The sequence below is a fragment of the Sus scrofa genome, chromosome 6, assembly GCF_054392235.1.
Source record: "Sus scrofa isolate SSC_HxYL_T2T_F1_AM1 chromosome 6, Sscrofa_HxYL_maternal_Yorkshire_Landrace_v2.0, whole genome shotgun sequence".
NCBI classification, from domain to species: domain Eukaryota; kingdom Metazoa; phylum Chordata; class Mammalia; order Artiodactyla; family Suidae; genus Sus; species Sus scrofa.
Genome location: NC_139388.1, coordinates 2,181,043 through 2,200,054, shown reverse-complemented (window position 1 = coordinate 2,200,054; position 19,012 = coordinate 2,181,043). Strand labels below are relative to the sequence as shown.

Genomic DNA, 19,012 nt, shown 5'->3' with positions numbered 1-19,012 from the left:
AGTGAGGGGTCCACGGGGCCGGGGCTGGGCTCCCCTGCTTCGGGTCTGCTTATTCCTGCCACTCAGAGCAGCTGACGCCACGTGGGACCACAGCCACGGAACCTACAGCCACATCATTGTAGGGGAGCTGGGACAGAGGCTGGAGCCCTCCTGGGCCACTCACAGCCTCAAGGAGCTTCGACACCACGAGACGTGGCCTGGAAACTTTTGACCTGGTCTGGAACAGTGAGGGAGCTGCGGCTTTCTGTCCAAGGATTTGAGCAGAGAAGGAAGTTTGCCCTGGAAAATAAGCTGAAGCCTTTACCACCTGTGGGTCTGGGGACTGCGTTTTTACTGTCTGCGAGGCACAGAGTCCAGCAGATGTGGCTTCAGGCCAGGACCAGGGGCTGGTGAATGCAGGGTGCCCAGACATGACCAGAAAAACAACTCCTGCCCTAGGTGTGCACGGAGCAGAAGACCGCATTCGGAAATAAGCTCTCCTGGGGGGTGATGACCACCTTAGAACGAGCCTCTGTCAACCAGAAGTAATAGGACAAAAACGAAACGTGCTTTTACTTAAAATTAGGAAAGGTATGAGTTCCCAATGTGGTGCAGCAGAAGCAAATCCGACTAGGATCCAAGAGGATGCGGGTTTGATCCCTGGCCTTGCTCCGTGGCTCAGGGATCCGGTGTTGCCGTGAACTGTGGTGTAGGTTGCAGGCATGGCTTGGATCCCCTGTTGCTGTGGCTGTGGTGTAGGCCGGCGGCTATGGCTCCGATTCAATCCCTAGCCTGGGAACTTCCATATCCCGCAGGTGCGGCCCTAAAAAAAGCAAAAAAAAAAAAAAAAAAAAAAAAAAAAGGCAAAAAATAAAGTAAAATTAGGAAATGAAAGGGAGGTTTGGGATGAAAGACCAGACAAGAGAGGGGTTAGGAATTAAACCTGCAGAGCTTACTGAAAGGAAACACGTGGCCTTTAAAATAAAAGGAATCACGGGATAAAGAGTGGATAAAACCTGACAAAACCAGTGAGAAAAGTAGCCCCTTGGAGAAAGGAAGAGGGAAAACCAGGGGGCAGAGAAAGGAGGAAACAGGCGGCAGCAGGCCCAGGGCCACCCCGGGCTCGCGGGGCGGCGGAGCGGAGCAGCTGGGAGAGAGGCGGCCGGCAAGGCGGGCAGAGCCGGGTGACCCCCCTCCTCGCGGAGGGACACGCTGTAAAGTGGGGGACAGGGATGGGCGAGTGACGGTCTGAATAAATGAGCAGTGTGGGCTTTACATGTGAATTAAGAAAGCTGGAAACCTTTCAAACAGAGGAAAGAAGCATTGAAAAGTATTATCAGTACATTTTTTTTTTATTTTTTAGGGCTGCACCTGCGGCATATGGAGGTTCCCAGCCTGGGGGTCGAATCAGAGCTGCAGCTCCTGGGCTACACCACAGCCACAGCAACGCGGGATCCTTAACCCACTGAGCAAGGCCGGGGGCTGAACCTGCATCCTCACAGAGACTCTGCTGGGTCCTTCACTCGCTGAGCCATGATGGGAACTCCATATTGTTGGTACAGTTAATTTAGTTTTGGAAAATAAAGCTAGAGCCCTACTTCATGTACAAAATAAAGCTTATGTGGACTGAATAGGAGAATGGCCAAACAGAAAGCACTGGAAGAGCACAGACTGTCTGCATTCTGGTGTAGGAAAGATTTTCACATCCACAAAGGACAAGATGGACAGAAGCAGTGACGTAAAAAGTCAGACTCTGGTAGAACACAGGCCTGAAAGCAGAGTGTCTTTCTTCTTGCAGCCCGTGGAGAAGGCAGCGTGGCGGACAGAGCAAGGGCCCCCGGAGAGCCCGCCCGCGCGCCGATGCCGGGGAGGCCCCCCCCGGGTCAGCAGCCCAGCCTCCCCTCAAAGGGACTCTGCAGGTGCAGCGAAGGCAGAGCTCCGGAGATGACATCACCCTGGGTCAGGGGGGACCTGGTGTCATCACCACGTCCCTGTGGGGGGCAGAGGGGAAGAGGAGGGTCCCCGTCAGAGCATATGACCAGGAGTGAAGGTCACGTTGACGCGGGGCCGTGGGCCAAGGGACGCGAGCGCCTCTGACAGCTGGAAAAGGAAGGAGACAGATTCTCCCTCAGAGCCTCCAGAAGGAACCAGCTGTGTGACCCCCTGACTTCAGCTCAGTGAGCCCCGTTTTGGACGCCTTTCCTCCGCAGCAGAGAGAACCTCCTCGTGCTGTGAGCTGATGAGTTTGTGGTGACTTGTTCCGGCAGCAGCAGCAGCACAGCCCTAGATGTTCAGGCCAGGTCTGAGGCCCAGAGGTCCGGCTGTGCGTTCAGATCAGACCTTCCACAGACTGTGGGAGAGGGACCCAAATGGGGGTGTCCGGGACCCGAAGGGAGGGCTTCTGGAAGAAGAAATGCGGGTGAGTCTGAGGGCGCCTTCTCAGCAGGGGACAAGGAGTCCGCCACTGAGAGTCTGAGGCCCAGGCCAGGGAGGGGCGGGGCGGGGGCACGGCCAGGCCGGGCGGAGGGGGACGTGCCAGCCCAGCCTGGCAGGTGTGTCAGCAGCCCTGCCTCCCCGCTTCCCCCCCATACCCCACCCCCGTTGCACCCTGACTGTGCCCGCCCCTCGTCATCCTTGCCCAGGACAGCTCTCTGAGCCAGCCTCACTGGGATGCCCTGTGACCAGAGCAGGCTCTGCCGCCTCTGGCAGGTTTGCGTCTCCACCTGATGCCAGGTGGCCTGGCGCGGGTCGCTGTGGGCGGGCTTCCTGCCTTACCTCGTGGGCTGTTCTGAGGGCTCCGGGCCCGGCCGACTCTGCCAGGGGCTCTTGCTCAGTGTGTTCTGGTGCGGGGAGCACCTGCCCCAGAGGGTGTGAAGTTTCCTTCTTTGGCAGAATGTGCCGACGGCCACCAGGCCGGATCACGTGCCGAGCGTGGGCAGGGCCACTCTCCCCGACGTGCGGCGTGACTCGGTTAGGAGACCACTGCTTTACCATCTCCAGGGCCGGGCGGCCTTTGATCAGAAGATCTCTGTTTATTCTGTGATATAAATATGGAAGAAGTCCATTTGTTCCAAAGTGGATGCAGTAAATCCAGCGGATGTGCTGCCCGCCAAGCTGCCAGGAGCTCAGAGGGGAGGGGCCCGGGCTGGTCGGGGCTGATGGTCCAGGTCACCCCGGAGCTGTGACTCCGAAAGGGCGCAGTTGGGGTCCGGACAGAGTCTGGGTCCTGGTTGGAGTGAGTACGCTGCTATTTCCCGGCGTGTGTGGCTGCCCTAGTCTTCCCAGGGCCTCCCATGCTCCTGGCTTCTTGCCTCCCATCGCAAACGTTTACCAAGAGCCAGCCGTGCCGCACGCTGGGGAAACCGCAGGGGGTTCCAAGCAGAGCCGGGCATCTGGGGAGAGAGGAGGCCACGCAGGAGGAGGAGATGCCAGGGGTGGAGCAGGGGCAGCCGAGGAGTGTCTGTCCCGCCTGTGGAGCAAGGGGCAGCAGCGGGCAGGGGGCTTCAGGGCGCAAAGGCAGAAGGGCAGACAGGAAGTGGGAACAGTTGCGCCCGAAGTGCCGCGTGAAGGACAGAGCAGGGACCTTGCAGGCTCCAGTGGCAGGACGCCCAGGCTTTGTCTGCTGGGCTCCGAGGACTTCGCTGTCTGTCACTCACGCTTCAGGGTGAGTTTAAGCCAGAGTCGTACTTCCTGGGGGCCGCGTCTAGTTTGACATTTGGTTTCTGTTTATGGAATGAAAGCTCTGTGCTCTCAGAAAGGGTTCCGACCCCTTGGGTCTGGAGGAGTGGCACTTGGAAGAAGGCGAGGGCGGGGGACCCACGCTTTGGACCGTGGGCCATGTGTCTGGGCTGGCGCACCTTCGGGGCACCGAGACCGCACCCAGCTCCCTGGGGTGGTCCAGGCCAGGCCTTCCCCCGGGGGGCTGCGTCTTTGTGAGGGGCTGTAAGTCCGGAACCCTGCACACAGAGGAAAGGGCTCTGAGGGCCTGTCGGGAGGCAGTGGGCAGCTGAGGGTCCCGTGGGACGGGTGCCGGCCGGCCGCGGTGGCTCTGACGAGGCGTCGGAAGTGCCCCTCTCCCTCCACCGCTGCCCTGGGCGTGTTTTAGGTTAATTTTTGTCTTTGACCCTAAGACGCTGAGGCCACGCGTGTGCTCAGCCCTCTTCCGAGGAGCTCGCCCGTGGGGCCAGGAAAACCTGCTCATTTTGATGAGCAGACAAAGGGCATAATGAAACCAGGAGGCCACACAGGGGCCTTCGCAGCCGTTGTCGTGTGACTTTCTGGCCGTGTCCCTGAATCTTGGGCTGGAGCCTGTCACCGGAGGCATTGGTTAAATGCCTTTGTTGCCTTTTCAAAGATCTGTAACCTCAAGCGACCTGAGTTGGGGTGTGTGAGTGTGTGTGTGTGTGTGTGTGTGTGTGTGTGTGTGTGTGACTTTGCAGGGGAGCAGGTGGCAGTGCCATCAATCCATCAGGGTCAGGAAGCAGTGATTCGGGTGAGTTTCAAATGTGTGCACCCAGACCGCATGCTCCCTCCGTCTGCTTGGCTGCTGGGCTGGCCCCTCGCACCCCCTCCCCACCTCAAGCCCCTCCCCCGCCCCCCCCCCAGCTCCTGTCCACTGGGCTGTTTGGAGGCAAGTCCCAGACACCCTTCCCAAAATAACTCACTGACATCCGGGCTTCTCGGGCAGCCCGGGGTTAGGGCTTCTGGCCTCCAGATCACGACGGCACAGATGTGAGGTGTCCTGAGCCACTGCATTGTGGTTGCCTGTGATGTCAGCCCCAGAAACTCCCACAGTGGAAAAATACCGCTGCCCCCAAGCCCCACACATGTGGGGTTCGTAGACCACCTATCAATTGAGCAGAAGAGGGGGTGCTGACCCCTCCAAGCTGGTGGTCTCCTGGGGACCTGGCCCCCGCTCTCCCAGGAGCACAGCCTTCCAGAGCAGAGCTGGGGATGGGGGGGTGCCCCGCCCACCCAGGCCTGGCATCGGGGCGGGAGCAGCGGCCGGCCCCCTGCACTGCCTCTTCCTCCTCCTCGCTGCCTCAGGTTGCACGCAGGGCCCGCTGGCTCCTGGCCGGCTGGGTCTCTGGGTGTGTTTCTCGCCACAGGGGAGGGGCAGCCCTTGGTGAGCAGCCTGCTGGCCAGCATCCCCCAGGTCTGGCCATGGGCCCCGAGGCTGACCGTGCCTGGCTGGCCGCCTCCCAACCTCCGGCCCACGTGTCCCCCTCCTGGGCGGGCGTGGGTGGACGGACGCGGAGCTGCATCGAGCAGAGACTCACATGGAAAGGAACGGGGGCCCTGGGGCCACCATGGTCCCGGCAGCAGGGCTGTGACCTGGGGTCGTCATTGGGCCCCAGCTCTGCACCGGCGGCCTGGGTGGCCGCCCCGGCCAGTGAGGGTGGGGCTTTATTGGTCCCTGCTGAAAACCCCAGCTTCTGTAACTTCTCCCGGTTCATGGCTGTTTGGGGGTCACCTCTAGATTAACACCTTTTTAAAAAGCTGGGGGAGATCTGGGGACTTGAAATATTACAAACCGTGCTTGTGAAAATCAGCGTCCCCCCTGGAATTCAGTCCAAGCTTTGAGCTGGGTTTTGTTTTTTCGGTCGTTTTGAAGGGCGATCTGAAGCCTCCCGGGGAAGGACCGACCTGGCTCCTGTGCTGGTCTGACGTTTCTGTGGGCGTGAGACTCGGGGTGGGGGGGGCAGGCTGCTAGGGTTCAAGTGACTGCACCCCCTCCCCTCGAGCTCTGTCCAGAGCCTGGACCAGTGCCCAGGAATCTGCATTGTGAATGGGCCCCCAGACGCCTCGCTGTAGGTGGGCTCCCGACCACACAGCGACCGCGCTGCCCGGAGCCACTGGGGGGGCGACTCTAAACGGCAGGGTGGACCCACGCGGGCTCAGGGGTCCAGGTTGGAACCCGCAGGACCCAGGAGAGGCCCAGGAGAGGCTTTGGGGGAAGGACTCCGTCTGGACTCTCGGTTTATTTACGTATTCGCTTTTATGGTTGTTAAATACACACACCGTAAAATTTACCATCCTAAGCGATTTTAAGTGCCCGGCTCCGAGGCACTGAGAATTTTTATATTGTTGTGCCACCACCACCTGCGCCACCGCAGAGCTTTCTCATCCCCCCGAACCGACACCCTGTCCCCATCGAGGCTCGCCCCCGCCCCCTCCCCACCCCTGGCGCCCACCCTCCCGTCCGGTCTGTGGCACTTTGTCTGCTCCGGGACCTCGTGTAAGCGGCGTCGCACGGGGTTTGTCCTTTGTGACCGGCTTCGTTCGCTCCACATCACAGCTTCCAGCCTCTTCTGTGGTGCAGCATGAGTCAATTTCCTTCCTTCATGAAGCCAAACACTGTTCCTCCCTGTGGAAGTGTCTGTCCGTCACCCACCGCGGGCCCGGGGCGCCCCCCACCTTGGCTCTTGCGAACAGCGCTTCTGTGAACATGGGGTACACATGTCTCCACAGGACCCTACTCTCACTCTTTTGGGGGCGGGTGTGTACCCCGAAGTGAAATGGCTGGATCTGATGGAAAGTCTGCTTGAATTTTTTTCACTTCGTTTTTTAAATTATAGTTGATTTACAGTGTTGTGCCAGTTGCTTCTGTACAGCAAAGTGACCTAGACACACACACACACACACACACACACACACACACACACACATTCTTTTTCTCGTATTGCCTTCCACCATGGTCTGTCCCAGGAGGCTGGGTGTAGTCCCCTGGGCTGTGCAGCAGGACCTCATTGCTTCCCCATCCTAAATGTAATAGTTGCATCTATGAACCCCCGGCCCCCGGGCACCAAGAGTCTGCTCTCCCTGTGTGGGATCTCTTTCTGTTTCGCAGAAGACTACTCGAATTTTTATTTTTCCTTTTTAGGACCGTAGCACGGCATATGGAGGTTCCCAGGCCAGGGGTCAAATCAGAGCTGTAGCCACTGGCCTACACCACAGCCACAGCAACGTGGGATCTGGACCACATCTGCGACCTACACCATAGCTCACACCACACCAGATCCTCAACCCACTGAGTGGGGCCAGGGATCGAACCTGTGTCCTCATGGATGCTAGTCAGGTTTGTACCACTGAGCCGCAACGGGAACTCCCAGACGACTACTTTAATTTCTGATGGAGCTGGATTCTTGCTTTATTCGACAGCACGCCCTGGACACAGCAGGCTTCCCTGCTCTGCGTCGGAGCAGCGCTTCCTGGATTCATAGCTAGTTCTTCATGTCCCTCTTGCCTCCGGGCCCCAGGTGTTAGGCTTTGAGGTTCAGAGCTGTGAGCACAGCCTCGGGCTCCCCAGGGTCCTCCCTGCCCCACCTCGGCAGACGTCCCTGGGAAGGGGTGGGGGGCTTAACACACCCTGCCCCGTGGATTTGGGTTGAGAGTGTGCGAAAACCAGACAAGCTGTCACATGCGCAGAGCGGGGCTAGAGGGAGTGCAGGAGGTTCCCTGTGGGGACAGGGAGGGGCTGCTTGTGTGGAAGTGACATGTGGGCCAGGATGTGAGGTGGGCTCACGTGCACAAGCGCCGGTTTTGGGGGGAGCGCTGGAGTCCCGCGCCCCAGAGCTGTGGGGCAGCTGCTAAGGGTCCGGATCTCGCAGGCCCCGGAGGCAGCTGCAGGAGGAAAGTGGTTTGCAAAGAGCTCGTGACTCATTCCAGGAGCGCGGACCTCGTGCTGCCTCCTGACCCAGCGTCCGGCAGCGGGAACCCAGATGGCAACTCAGCTGTCGGGCCTGGCGCAGACCCACAGGGACGCTGTGCTCCCTGGACGTGGCGTGCGGGGGACAGCGCCTGCCACCTGTGGCTGAGCTGCAAGTCAGGCTGAGCAGGGTCGCGTCACTGCCACCTCACTGCCAGCTTCAGTGCTTTTCTAAATAAGATAAAAAGGACACTCGTGGAGAAAAAACCAACTCATCTTCACGGTGTTTACAAAACTGATGGCTGTGAGTCTGGATGTTCTCGTAATCTAACGAGGAAAACGAGGAAGGAAGCGGAGGTCTCTTCTGCCCGAGTCCTTCACCCAGTCTCTCGGCCCCGCTCACCCTCCAGAGTTTTCCTGAGAACTGGCTCAGGGAGCCGTGGTCGCACGGAAGGGCCATGTGTCCCTCAGCCTGATTTATTCAGTTCCTTAGCAACAGCTCAGAACACAAAACCAGAGCGCTGGGAGTTGGGAAGTGTGTGTGTGTGTGTGTGTGTGTGTGTGTGTGTCCACGAAGGAGCCGTGACACAGACCTGGCCACACTCGGCCCTGCTTGCCTAGGTCTGGGCCGGCGCCGGGCGCCGGGCTCCGGGCTCCGGCGGGGCGACGCACAGTCCGTGGGGGCGTGTTTCCAAGTGGGCTCTGCCCAAGTCCCTTGGCAGCCGCGTCTGTCACACCAGAGCCCGAGCGGCCTCCCGGTGCTCGTGGGCGTCCACGCGAAGCCCCTGCGCCCCCCGCCCCCGGCTCGTGCCTCACAAACAAGACGTTACCCCGCTTGGGTCCGGCGCACGGTCCCAGGGCCCAGACCCGCTCTGGCCGAAGAACCCGCCTTCTGGCCGCTCCAGCGTCAGAGACGTGCGTTCACGGGAAACGGGTCCTCGTCGTCCTCCAGGCCCCGTCGCGGGGGTGTCCGTGCGGTCGTCACCGCCGAAGCACGGGAGCGGCTTCCGTAACGGAGCCGGGGGACCCTAGAAACGCGGGGTGGCTTTCGTCTCCCGGCGGGACTGCCGTCCCCGTCGCGCCCTCGTGCAGGGAAGAGGGAACATCTCTGCTTCCCCAGCTCGTGGGGCCGCGGGCGGGGGCGGCGAGGGCGAGCCCGGCCCGGCGCTGGCTTCACAGAAAGAAAGCTGGGGCCGAGCCGGGGAGCAGGCCGGGGCCCTGACGGGTGGGAGCAGCGGTTCTGGAGAGCTCAGGGAGGGGGTTCACTTCCAACTGGGTCGAAAAGAATGACCCCTTGGCTGAAATTCCGCACCAGGCACCGCTTCGCCCCAGAGCTCGCAGAGAAACGTCTTTGGCGATGGAAGAAGAGCCCGCTGCCCGCGAGCCGACCGCAGGCAGGGGCTCCAGTTTCCACGGGGTTTCCTCCCGTGGGCTCTGCCTTCCCGGGGCTGCCGGGGCTGGGCCTGGGCAGTGCTGGATGGCATCTGGCCGGCCGGGGGTCTCCTGGCCCGTGGCTGGTGCCAGCCCCACGGCGTCACAGGGTCACCCTCGGATACTTTCTCCCCCGCATCTGTGCTGATCGGAAAAAACCATTAATCTCTACTTGTGTCTCTGGCGGGAGTTTTTGTTTTTTTTTAAATGCCAGAATTACTTAGCAATTGGTAAATCCCTTCCCTCCTTGGAAGCAGCTTGATTTCCAGAGAAGGGATCCCAGAGACCCCCAGCAGCCCTGGGAACGGGCCTCGCGGTGCACCTCCGTCCCACGCTTCCTGCACGGAGGGCCTCCGAGGAGCTGCCGCAGTCAGGCTGTTTGTTTTTCACTGATGACTCCGGCTACGGGCAGCGTTCTGTCTAGAGGTTTGCCCCACATCCGGTCTCTCCACCCCTCTCGCTGGGAGGGCGCCCGGTGGGTACCTGCCCTGTGCTGGGGGGTGAGGGGGTCCAGGAGCCCCCAGCAGAGGGGGCTTCATCCCCGGGCTCCTGCTGCACCGAGCATAGAGGACACCTGTGCGTCAGCCAGCCGTCGGGGGACGAGTCCCTCACAGTCTGGTTCCTGCTCCCCCTTCCCCACCCCCGGGGACCTGGGCGAGGGCGCCGTGCCAGCCGGTCCAGGCTGGCCCTCTCCAGTGGGGCTCTCTCTCTGTCGCTGTCATGGGAGAGCCGCAAGCTCCTCCCTGAGCCCCATGGATGCCATCAGGCCAGACGAAGGGGTTCCCTGCTGTCTCTGGCACCAGCAGTGCCTTGGGGGTGGTGAGGCTGCCCGGGCTTTGCAGGCTGCGTTTCCTGAGTGGCCAGGGGGTGGCCTCCTGCCCAGGAAGGTCGGCCCCGCCAGGTGTGTGAATGACGCAGGCGGGGGTGGACGGTGACCAGGGCTGTGGACAGGTCCCAGACCAGAGGCTTAGGGACGCCTCCTCTTAGTGGCGGGGCTGCAAGCAGAGAACCCTGGGCTTCCATCCCAGGCAGTCCTGGAGGCGGGAGGTCGTCTCTGCGCGGCCGGAGCGCCGGCCCTGGGGTCTCTTCCTCTTCTTATGAAGACGCGGGTCCTGTGGGGTCAGGGCCCGACCCTCACAACCTCGATGAACCCGGATACCTCCGCGTGCCCAGGCCCAGATGCACACGTGGAGGCTTAGGGGTCACGTCCCGGACACAGGTCTGTCCCTGACACTCGAGAATTTGTGGCCCTCTCCTCTGTCCCATCCAGAGGCCAGGCTTTCTGCTTTTCTAAGTCTCCCGACAAAACCGTCCAAGCCGAGGTGCCCTGGAGAGATGGGCTTCTTTCCCCTGAGGCCTGGCAGCCTCCCCCAAGGATGCAAGGCGTGGGGACCCTTGTTCTTGGTTCCAATAGGTGTACACACCCAGAAGGAAGTCCTGGCACAGCGGAAGGGCACTGGGCGGAGGCGGGCACCCTCTCCTTCCGCAGCCCCTGCCCTCCCAGTCCTGTCTTGCAGCTCCGTGCACGCGCCGCCCTGCCCAGGGCAGACACGCTTGTTCCCCGTGCCGGCTGTGTGCCAGTCTGAGTCGTCCCATCAGAAGTGCAGCCAGGCCCCTTCTGGGAACAGCTGCACGGCCTCCCGGAGCGGGGGAGGCCGCCACGTAAGCTGTCCCCGCCAATGACAGACGCTGTTTCCCACGTCTGCGCCCACACCGCTCGGAGCGCGCTGCTGCGGCCGGTGCCCGTTAAGAGTGGGCGTGTGCGTTGAGATGCCCGCTTTCCAGGGACCCACACTTTGGCCGATGCTGTGTTAACGTTCCTTCTGCCCTCGTTCACCTGACGGCTCACGTGGCCCCTCCTGACCCTGGTTTGCTCAGCTCTGGTGCCTGGGGAAGGCGGAGTCCTGTCCTCACCGAGCTGGCTGCCCCTCCTGAGACTTACTCTCCAAGGAGGCTGAGGGCTGGCTGGCTGTGCCCAGGATCAGGGAGGCCTCCTTGCCCCACCTGTGCCAAGGGTCCTGCTCCAGGAGGCAGGAGAGCACGGGGGGCCTTCCTGGTCCAGGGAGAGCGGGACTGAGAGCTTCGTGGTCTAGTGACAAAGCAGGGCCTGGAGCGTGACAGCAGAGGGCGGCTCGGGGACCTGTGGACGCATGGACAGGGCAGCCTCTTCCTCTGTGGACGTGGAAGAGGCTGCTTCTGACCTTGAACTCCCCAGGGAGGTCAGACGCAGAGACACAGGAGGCAGGCCTGTGTTCAGGGGCGGTCACGTGGGCTCTCCAACCTCTCTGCTGCTGGTTTGTCCTTCCCTCTTCTGTTCCATTCATGTGATGCACAGACGGGGACCAAGCTTCTGCCATGTGTTAGGAACAGGGGCGGAGAGACGCCTCCCCTGGAATAGCCACTGGTTTCCAAGGAAAAGGGTGGAATCTGCTGGAAGAAACAGACTGATCCCTCTGTTTTCAAGGACTGTGAATGCCTGACACACAGCAGGGCCCCTGCCCAGCTAAGTTCCAGGTTGTAGGACACAGCTCTTTCTTTCCATCCTCTCCGGGCTCCACGGCTGTTCCTGCGCCGGAGCCAGCAGAGCGAGGCTGCGGGTGAGCAGGACGCGAGGGTTCTTGTCCTCACTCCGCCCCCCACCACCCGCGGTCTTTCTTCTTGGGGTTGGCCAGTCTCCTCCGAAAGGAAAGGCCTGAAGGCCACGCTGGCTTGTCCCCGTTGCTCTGGGTCCATCCTTCCCCCGGCCTGTGGGTCTCCACCTTCAGGGGGTAGGACTGCTGTCAGGGCTGTGCACCCAGCCTGTGTGCCCCACAAGGACAAAGGAAGGGTTTCCAAGAGGCACTGTGGCTATACAACTGCAGCTTCACAACTGTGACTCCGCACCTATGGCTACATAGCTGTGGCTTGACTTTAAGAGGCACTGTGGCTATACAACTGCAGCTTCACAACTGTGACTCCACACCTATGGCTACATAGCTGTGGCTTGACTTTAAAACCTCACGTGTAGGATGTGACTGTGGCTTTGGATCAAGGTGAGAGGAACAAAACGTCACCCGTTTCCTCTCTCACGTGTCTTTTGTTCTCCACGTGGGGTGAATTCAGTTCATGTAAACACCCATCTGCAGCACCCACCTCTGAGGGTCAGAGCTGTGCATTTGTGTGGGCGCGAGGTGGGTGCCTGGCCGGCACCAGGGGCACAGGATGGAATAGCTTCTGAATTGAGCCTTGAGAGGGGACCAGGAGGAACGGACCAGATCAAAAAGGGGATGAGCGAGCAGCACCGATCCAGTTCTCACATGGTGGTAACAGGAACACCCGCCGTTTATTGCCTGTTCGTTGTGCGTGATGTGCTTCCATTACTTTATCCCTCAACACCTCGTGGAGGTGGGGACCATTATCCCATTTTCCAGACGAGGAAACTGAAGTCCAGGGAGATGGAGGGAATGACTCCCCCTGAGTTGAGTCCCATACGTGTCAGGACTCCAACCTGGGCACCTCCAGAGTTTGGGACGTCATTCCAGAGGTGAGGGCGGACAAGCCCTGAGAACTGCAAAGGGAGACCGCAGTGGAATCAGACCTGACTTTACAAACACCGTATTTCAAGGATCTCGACAAGTAGAAGCGATAGCCTTTCTTTGCGGAGGGGAATCTGTCTGGCAGCATAAACTAACTTTTAAGTAGCACACCAGTCTGTCGGCAGTGATTAGCAGGCATCTCCAACTAAGGGAACGTGGATTTGCAGCTTGCCTCTCTCTGTGTCGTGACAATGGGAGATGGACAAATAGAAAGTCATTGGTTTGCATGAAAAGTTATATTTTCCCGTTGACGGAAGATGCCATTTTTATCTTTCAAAATGAATATTTAGTCTGCTTCCATTTAATGTGATGACTAATATATCTGGGTGTCATCTCACAGTCCCCTCTAGGGTACTGTGTGTTTTTTATTTATTCTGATTATTCTGTCACTTTTTCTCTCCTTTCTTGCCTTTGTAAAATGATTGTTTCTATTATTTTATACCCCCCTTGTTAGTTTGAAAGTTATAAATATGTTTGTTGTTGTTTTAGGTTACCATAGAAATTAAAATATGCATCTAGGAGTTGTCAAACTCTAATAAAGATGAGTAGTTCTAAAAATGATAGATAACCCAATATTCTAAATATGCAAAATTTTGGAATAGGCACTTCTTTAAAAAAAGTCTCCAGGAGTTCCCACTGTGGTGCAGTGGGTTCAGAATCTGGCATTATCTCTGAGGTGGCACAGGTTTGATCCCTGGCCTGGCACAGTGGGTTAAGGATCTGCAGCTGTGGCATAGGTTGCAGCTGCAGCTCGGATTCAATCCCTGGCCCCAGGAACTTTCATATGCCGTGAGTGTATCTAGAAAAAGAGAAAGAGAAATTCCTGATAGCGTGTAAGTGTATGAAAAGGTGTGCCACGTGATTAGTCATTAGGAAAATGCAAATTTAAACCACAAGGGCCAAATAGATTCCCCAGAATAGCTAAAGTAATGATTTTCATCGGCAAAATTTCTTTTGATTTATCTTCCAGTTTACTAATTCTTTCTTCAGTCAGATCTAATCCGTTAAGGTCTAAATTCCAGTTATTATATTTCTCAGTTCTAGAACTTTTCTCTGACTCCTTATTATAGTTTCCATTGTACCAAAATTCTCAATCTTGTCTTTCGTTTCACTGAATATTTTAGGGGGTTATTGAAAGTTCATATCCTGAAAAGTCCACGGCTCTGTTTCTGTTGTCTGTTGTTTCTCTTGAGTTTGGATCATGCCGTCCCATCTCCTTAGGTGCCCTGTCCGCTCTGGTGATGCGCCAGATACTGTTCCTGAAACAGTGTGGAGCTAACTCAAGGCCTAGGACAGTGTCGTCTTCCCCCCTGAGAGGATGTATGTGAGCTTCGGGCAGGCAGCTGGAGCGCTGGGGGTGCCGCTGTCCCTGTGACCCAGTCAGGGATTGAGCGCCACAGTGACAGGTCCCACCTAACAACGCAGCGAGACGGCGGGTGAGGTAAGGCGCCTGACTGGGGGAGATCGGATGGCCCTGTGGGGAAGTCGAGAGAGAGTCTCTGCTGGGAGGTGGAGGCTGGTTCGAGGGTTCTTACTGTCCTGTCTAACACAGTGCCTTGGCGTTGGTCTGCCTGCGACGCGGAGTTTCAGGTTCCACCCCAGACATGTGGCTCAGAGCCTGTGTTTTAACTAGATCCACCGGGAATTCATGTCTGCTTTAAGGCGCTGGGGTTCTGTCTCTGAAGGTGGCTGCTTCCGTGGTCCCGTGGGAGTGGGAGGGGGCGGCAGAGGCTGGCCTCCGGCTTTGGGAGTGAGAGGCAGCTGCTGCCCCAGTTCTGGGCTCCGACGGGAGCCCCTCGTCCATGTGGTGCGGGAGCTGGGGGCACAGGACGCATGTCCTACGCGGGAGCCAGAACCCCTGTGTTACTAACGAGCACCCAGCTGCCACTGATGCCGCCGGCTCCGGGGCCACACTTGGAGTAGCAGCGGGCCTCCGCAGTGAGGCCTCCAGAGGGGGGCGAGACATACCCAAGCTGGAAATCCAGAGGAGGTGACCGGACATGCAGGGAAGAGCTTCGACCTGAAGCTGCCGAGTTCAAGTCCTGCCTCTGCCCTTTAAGTGCAACACGACCCATCTGTTTCTGCCCCGGGCCTCGGCTGTTCTTAACACAGCCTTATTGAGATGTGATTCGTGTGCTGTGCAGTTCACTCATCTGAAGTGTACGACTACGTGTGTTTGGGGTGTTCACAGAATTGCACACCCACCGCCCTGGCAGATTTAGAGCTACGCTGTCCTCCCCAAAGGAGACCTGGTCCCGCTAGCAGTCCGTGTCGCTTCTCCCTCTTCCGGCCCCTGGGCCGTGCTGTCTCGGGCGCTTCCCTGACGGCTAAGGGTGGACAAGGGCTCCGTGCTTATGCTCATTTGTTTACCTTCCTTGTCATTTCATTATTGAATTTAGGATTTTTAAAATATATTCTTTTTTTTTTTTTTTTTTTTTTTTAAGGCCTCACCTGAGGCACATGGAAGTTTCCAGGCTAGCTGCCGCAATGCCAGATCTGAGCCACGTCTGTGACCTGCGCCACAGCTTGTGGCAATGCCAGATCCTTAGCCCACTGAGTGAGGCCAGGGGTTGGACCTGCATCCTCAGGGATGCTAGTCGGGTTCTTAGCCGTCTGCCCCACAGCAGGAGCTCCCTTTACATTCTAGACCAAGTCCTTTATCAGGGATGCGGTTTACAGGTATTTCCTCTCATTCTTTGTCTTTTCACTTTCTTTTTCTTTCTTTTGTTTCGTTTTTTCTTTCTTTTGCTGCACCTGCTTCATGTGGAAATTCCTGGGCCTAGGATTGAGCCTGAGCTGCAGCTGCAGCATGCTGGCTCCCTTAACTCCCTGCCAGGCCGGGTATCAAACCCACACCTCTATGGTGGCCTGAACCGCTGCAGCTGGATCCTTAACCCACCGAGCCACAGTGGACTCCCTCTTTTCACTTTCTTGATGATGTCTTTTGCATCACAAAAATTGTTAACTGTGATTAAGCACAGTTTATCCATTTGTGAATTTTCTTGCTGTGCCTTTGGTGTTAGAGCTGAGAAATCATTGTCTAATCTGAGGTCGCAAATCGTCGCCCTTTCACCGCCTGAGACTTACAGTTTTGGCTCTTGCACTTAGGTCTTTGAGCCTCTTGGAGTTAATTTCCGTGTAAGTGGCTTTGCAGGGGTCCGACTTCCTTCTTTTGCATGTGGGGGTCCAGTTGTTCTTCCCTCGGTGAAAGTCTTGGCACCTGGTTGAACACCCACCGACCACAGGTGCGGGTGTGTGGCGTGTCCGATTTTAATCTTTAGACTCGGGTTACCAGTGCCTGCTTCGTGTAGCTGCTGTGCGGGTTAAGTGAAGCAGGGCAGGTGAGGAGAGGCGCCCACGTGGCCTGGCACCTGACGGACGCGGGAAGGGGGTGTCCACCCTGGAAGGGCTGCCCTGCTGCAGAGGCACAGGCTGGGAGGGAGGGGGCAGCGCTTCCCTCCTCCCAGCCTCTCGTTGCCAGTGCGACCTGGCTGCGCGCGCCCAACCTGGCCAGCAGGGGTGGAAAGAATGATCTGACTTTTCCCGGAGATGGACCGAGATCCCAGGTGAGGGCAAGGAGTTGGAACAAAACGTCCCTGGTAACGAGGCGTCAAAGGCTTGGAGCAAACATGGCCCCAAACAGCAGTTTCCAGGGAGCTGCTTTGCCCAGATTTCCGGGCTGGGCCCCGCTGCCTGGGGAGCAGCTGCAGGAGGCTCCCTCCCCTGCAGGGCTGGCTTACCCTCCAGCTCTCAAGCCCCCTGTGAGGGGCCGGGGCACCCAGAGGTCAGCATGTGGGCGTTGACTGCAACTGGTGCCACTTGGGGCCACGTTGGTCTCACCCTGCAAGGGCTGGGTTTGAAGCGAAGACACCACCCCTGGGCTTGCCCAGCCGTGTCTGCCCAGAGGACCTGCTGGGGTGTTTTTTTTGTTGTGGCTTTTTTGTTTTTGTTTTTGTTTTTGTTTTTGCCTTTTTAGGGCCGTACTAGTGGCACATGGAGGTTCCCAGGCTAGGGGTCTAATCGGAGCTGCAGCCACAGCCACAGCCACAGCCACAGCCACGTGGGATCTGAGCCACATCTGCGACCTACACCACAGCTCACAGCAACGCCGGATCCCCAGCCCACTGAGTGAGGTCAGGGATTGAACCTGCGTCCTCATGGATGCTAGTCGGGTTCGTTGACCGCTGGGCTGCGCCGAGAGCTCTGAGGGTCTGCCCTTCGGGTATTCTTTCTACCGGCATGTTCTGTGCCACTGGCTCCAGCTTGGGTGTGCAGTGGGGCCTCGTCATTTCCAGGGCGCTCGGGGTGGACTGGGGTTCTGAGCTGCTCTCACACTCTGGCCCTGTGTGCCACTTTGAGACAAAATCCAGCAGAATCCGTCGACCGGCTGCTGCTGACAGTTCCTCTGCCTCAGTGGCTGCTCATGGGGCGGCCGTTCCCCTCAAGGGGCAGGTGCTGTCCCCTTCTGTCTCTCAGGCCTCCCCTCTCGGGGTCCCCAGAGCCCGCTGTCAGTGACCACGCCATGCAGCCCCACTGGGGGATTAGAAATGTGGAAGTGGGGGGTACTGTAGGGAAGGCTGATTTGGTCCAAAGTGGGGCTCACGAGGAGACGCCCAGATTCTCCCGTGGGCCGCCCTCCCCGACGGGAGCCCCCTGCGCCAGTGCCGGGCAGCGGCCATTCGGCTCAGGCCCTCTTCCCTGCTGCACCCTGCAGCCCCTGTCAGCATCTCCAGGCTCTTCTCATCATTGTGTGACCGTCCATTCCCTCCTGGTCACTGCTGAGTGCTGGCAGGCAGTGGACACTCCTAGGGCCTTGCTGGGTGACAGGCTGGTCAGTGGGAGGTGTGGCCCCAGACCCAGGTCCCCTGCTCACTCTGATCCCAGCCACCCTCCCTCTGCCACAAAGGACTTTTCCAGCACCTGCCCAGAGGCGCCTGGCTCCATCCTCCTCCAGGAGAAGGCACAGCCCTCTGCTGCCTCCCGCCAGCCTGACCCCCCCCCCACCAGCCCAGGAGCCACTCCTGCCGCCCCGTCCAGTCGGCCTGTCCCGGCTTCTCCGCAGGCTGGCCCCCCACCCTGCCCTGTCAGGAGGTGGGCCCTCGGCCTCGGCTTGGACTGGAGCTGAGAGCAAGGGTGCCCGCGTTCCAGTGTGATGCTGGGCCGGGCACTCGGGCACAGCAGTGCTGGCCTCCGGGAGGCCCGTTCTTGCTGGGGGAGGGCTGGGCTCTTCTTGAGCTCCTGGGTGGCAGGCCTGTTTACTGACTGTGTCCTCCACTGTCCGCGAAGCACTGGAGTCTGGGCGGGGGCTGGAGAGAGGCCGCCAGGGGAGGGGGTGCCTCGGGACCCTGGCACCCCGGGCCGCGGTACGAGACACAGTCTCCCCATGGGGTCTTGTATCTAACGCAGCTGGTGGAGGTGAAAACAGCAGTTGAGCCTGTGTTTCTGACCTTTCATGTTCCTTTGAAACAGCTGCATTCCTCTGAAGCCTCTAAAGGTTTGTCTTAACCGTCTTCCTATAATTTAAAATTATTTGCCATGTTCTAGGGATGTGTCATGTTTCCTGTTGTGCAAGCGCTTTCTCGTGCTCACAGACATGAGCCCAGTGGTCTCTGCACCTTGTCCCGGGCGGTGTGACCAGCAGGGAAGTGGAGCCCACGCCCTGCTCCCCCTTCTAAGCCAAGACAGCAGACGCCAGGCTGGAGGTTTCGGTGGGCAAGAGAATCGAGCTAGAATTTAAAAAGAGTTTAAAAATGGATTTATTTTTAAGACGTGGAGCCTGCTTCCCTGCCAGCCTCTGGCTTTCAGCCTCTGTGCCATCCCCACCTGCGGCCATCAGGACTCGCGGAGGCCCAGGCCACCAGCTGCCAGCAGGGCAGCGGGTGGTGTAGAATGTACCAGAAGGGCTTTCCCTGATTCAGTTTAAAAGTTCAAAGTTGAAGGTACAGTGGTTCGTTTTTGCAGTGATAACACAAATTCAGATTCTGGCGGAACATACATCATGCTACGAACAAGGTTTTTGCCAAATCGATGGAGCAGAAGTCTGCTTGGAATCCACAGTCTGCGCCGCGCAGCGCATCCTGAGCCTGGCAGAGCGTCCTGCCAGTCTCGTGAGGCCGCTGCCGTCCGGACGCACAGGGACGGGGTCGCAGGGCCAAGAGGCCACGTGATGAGGCAGGTGTCAGGTCAGAAAACGAAAGACACTTCAGCGGGGTGTCCCCAGAAGGGGGGGCCGCCTGCCATGGGCCCAACGGCTCAGGTGTGTGGCAGCCTTTGCAAATAGAGTGATCCTGGTGGCAGGAGACTGTCGTGCAAACAAAAGCCCCTTGGGGGTGAGATGCACTTAATTCACAGTCCATGGAAACGTTACATTTTCAGCAAA

General features: G+C 58.7%; 1 long non-coding RNA gene across 3 annotated transcripts in view; it reads left to right on the top strand.

Moving 5' to 3' along the window:
• Positions 1–19,012, top strand: part of LOC146402139 (uncharacterized) — a 115,192-nt gene that overhangs the window by 21,085 nt on the left and 75,095 nt on the right. The gene's annotated exons all lie outside the window — the stretch shown is intronic.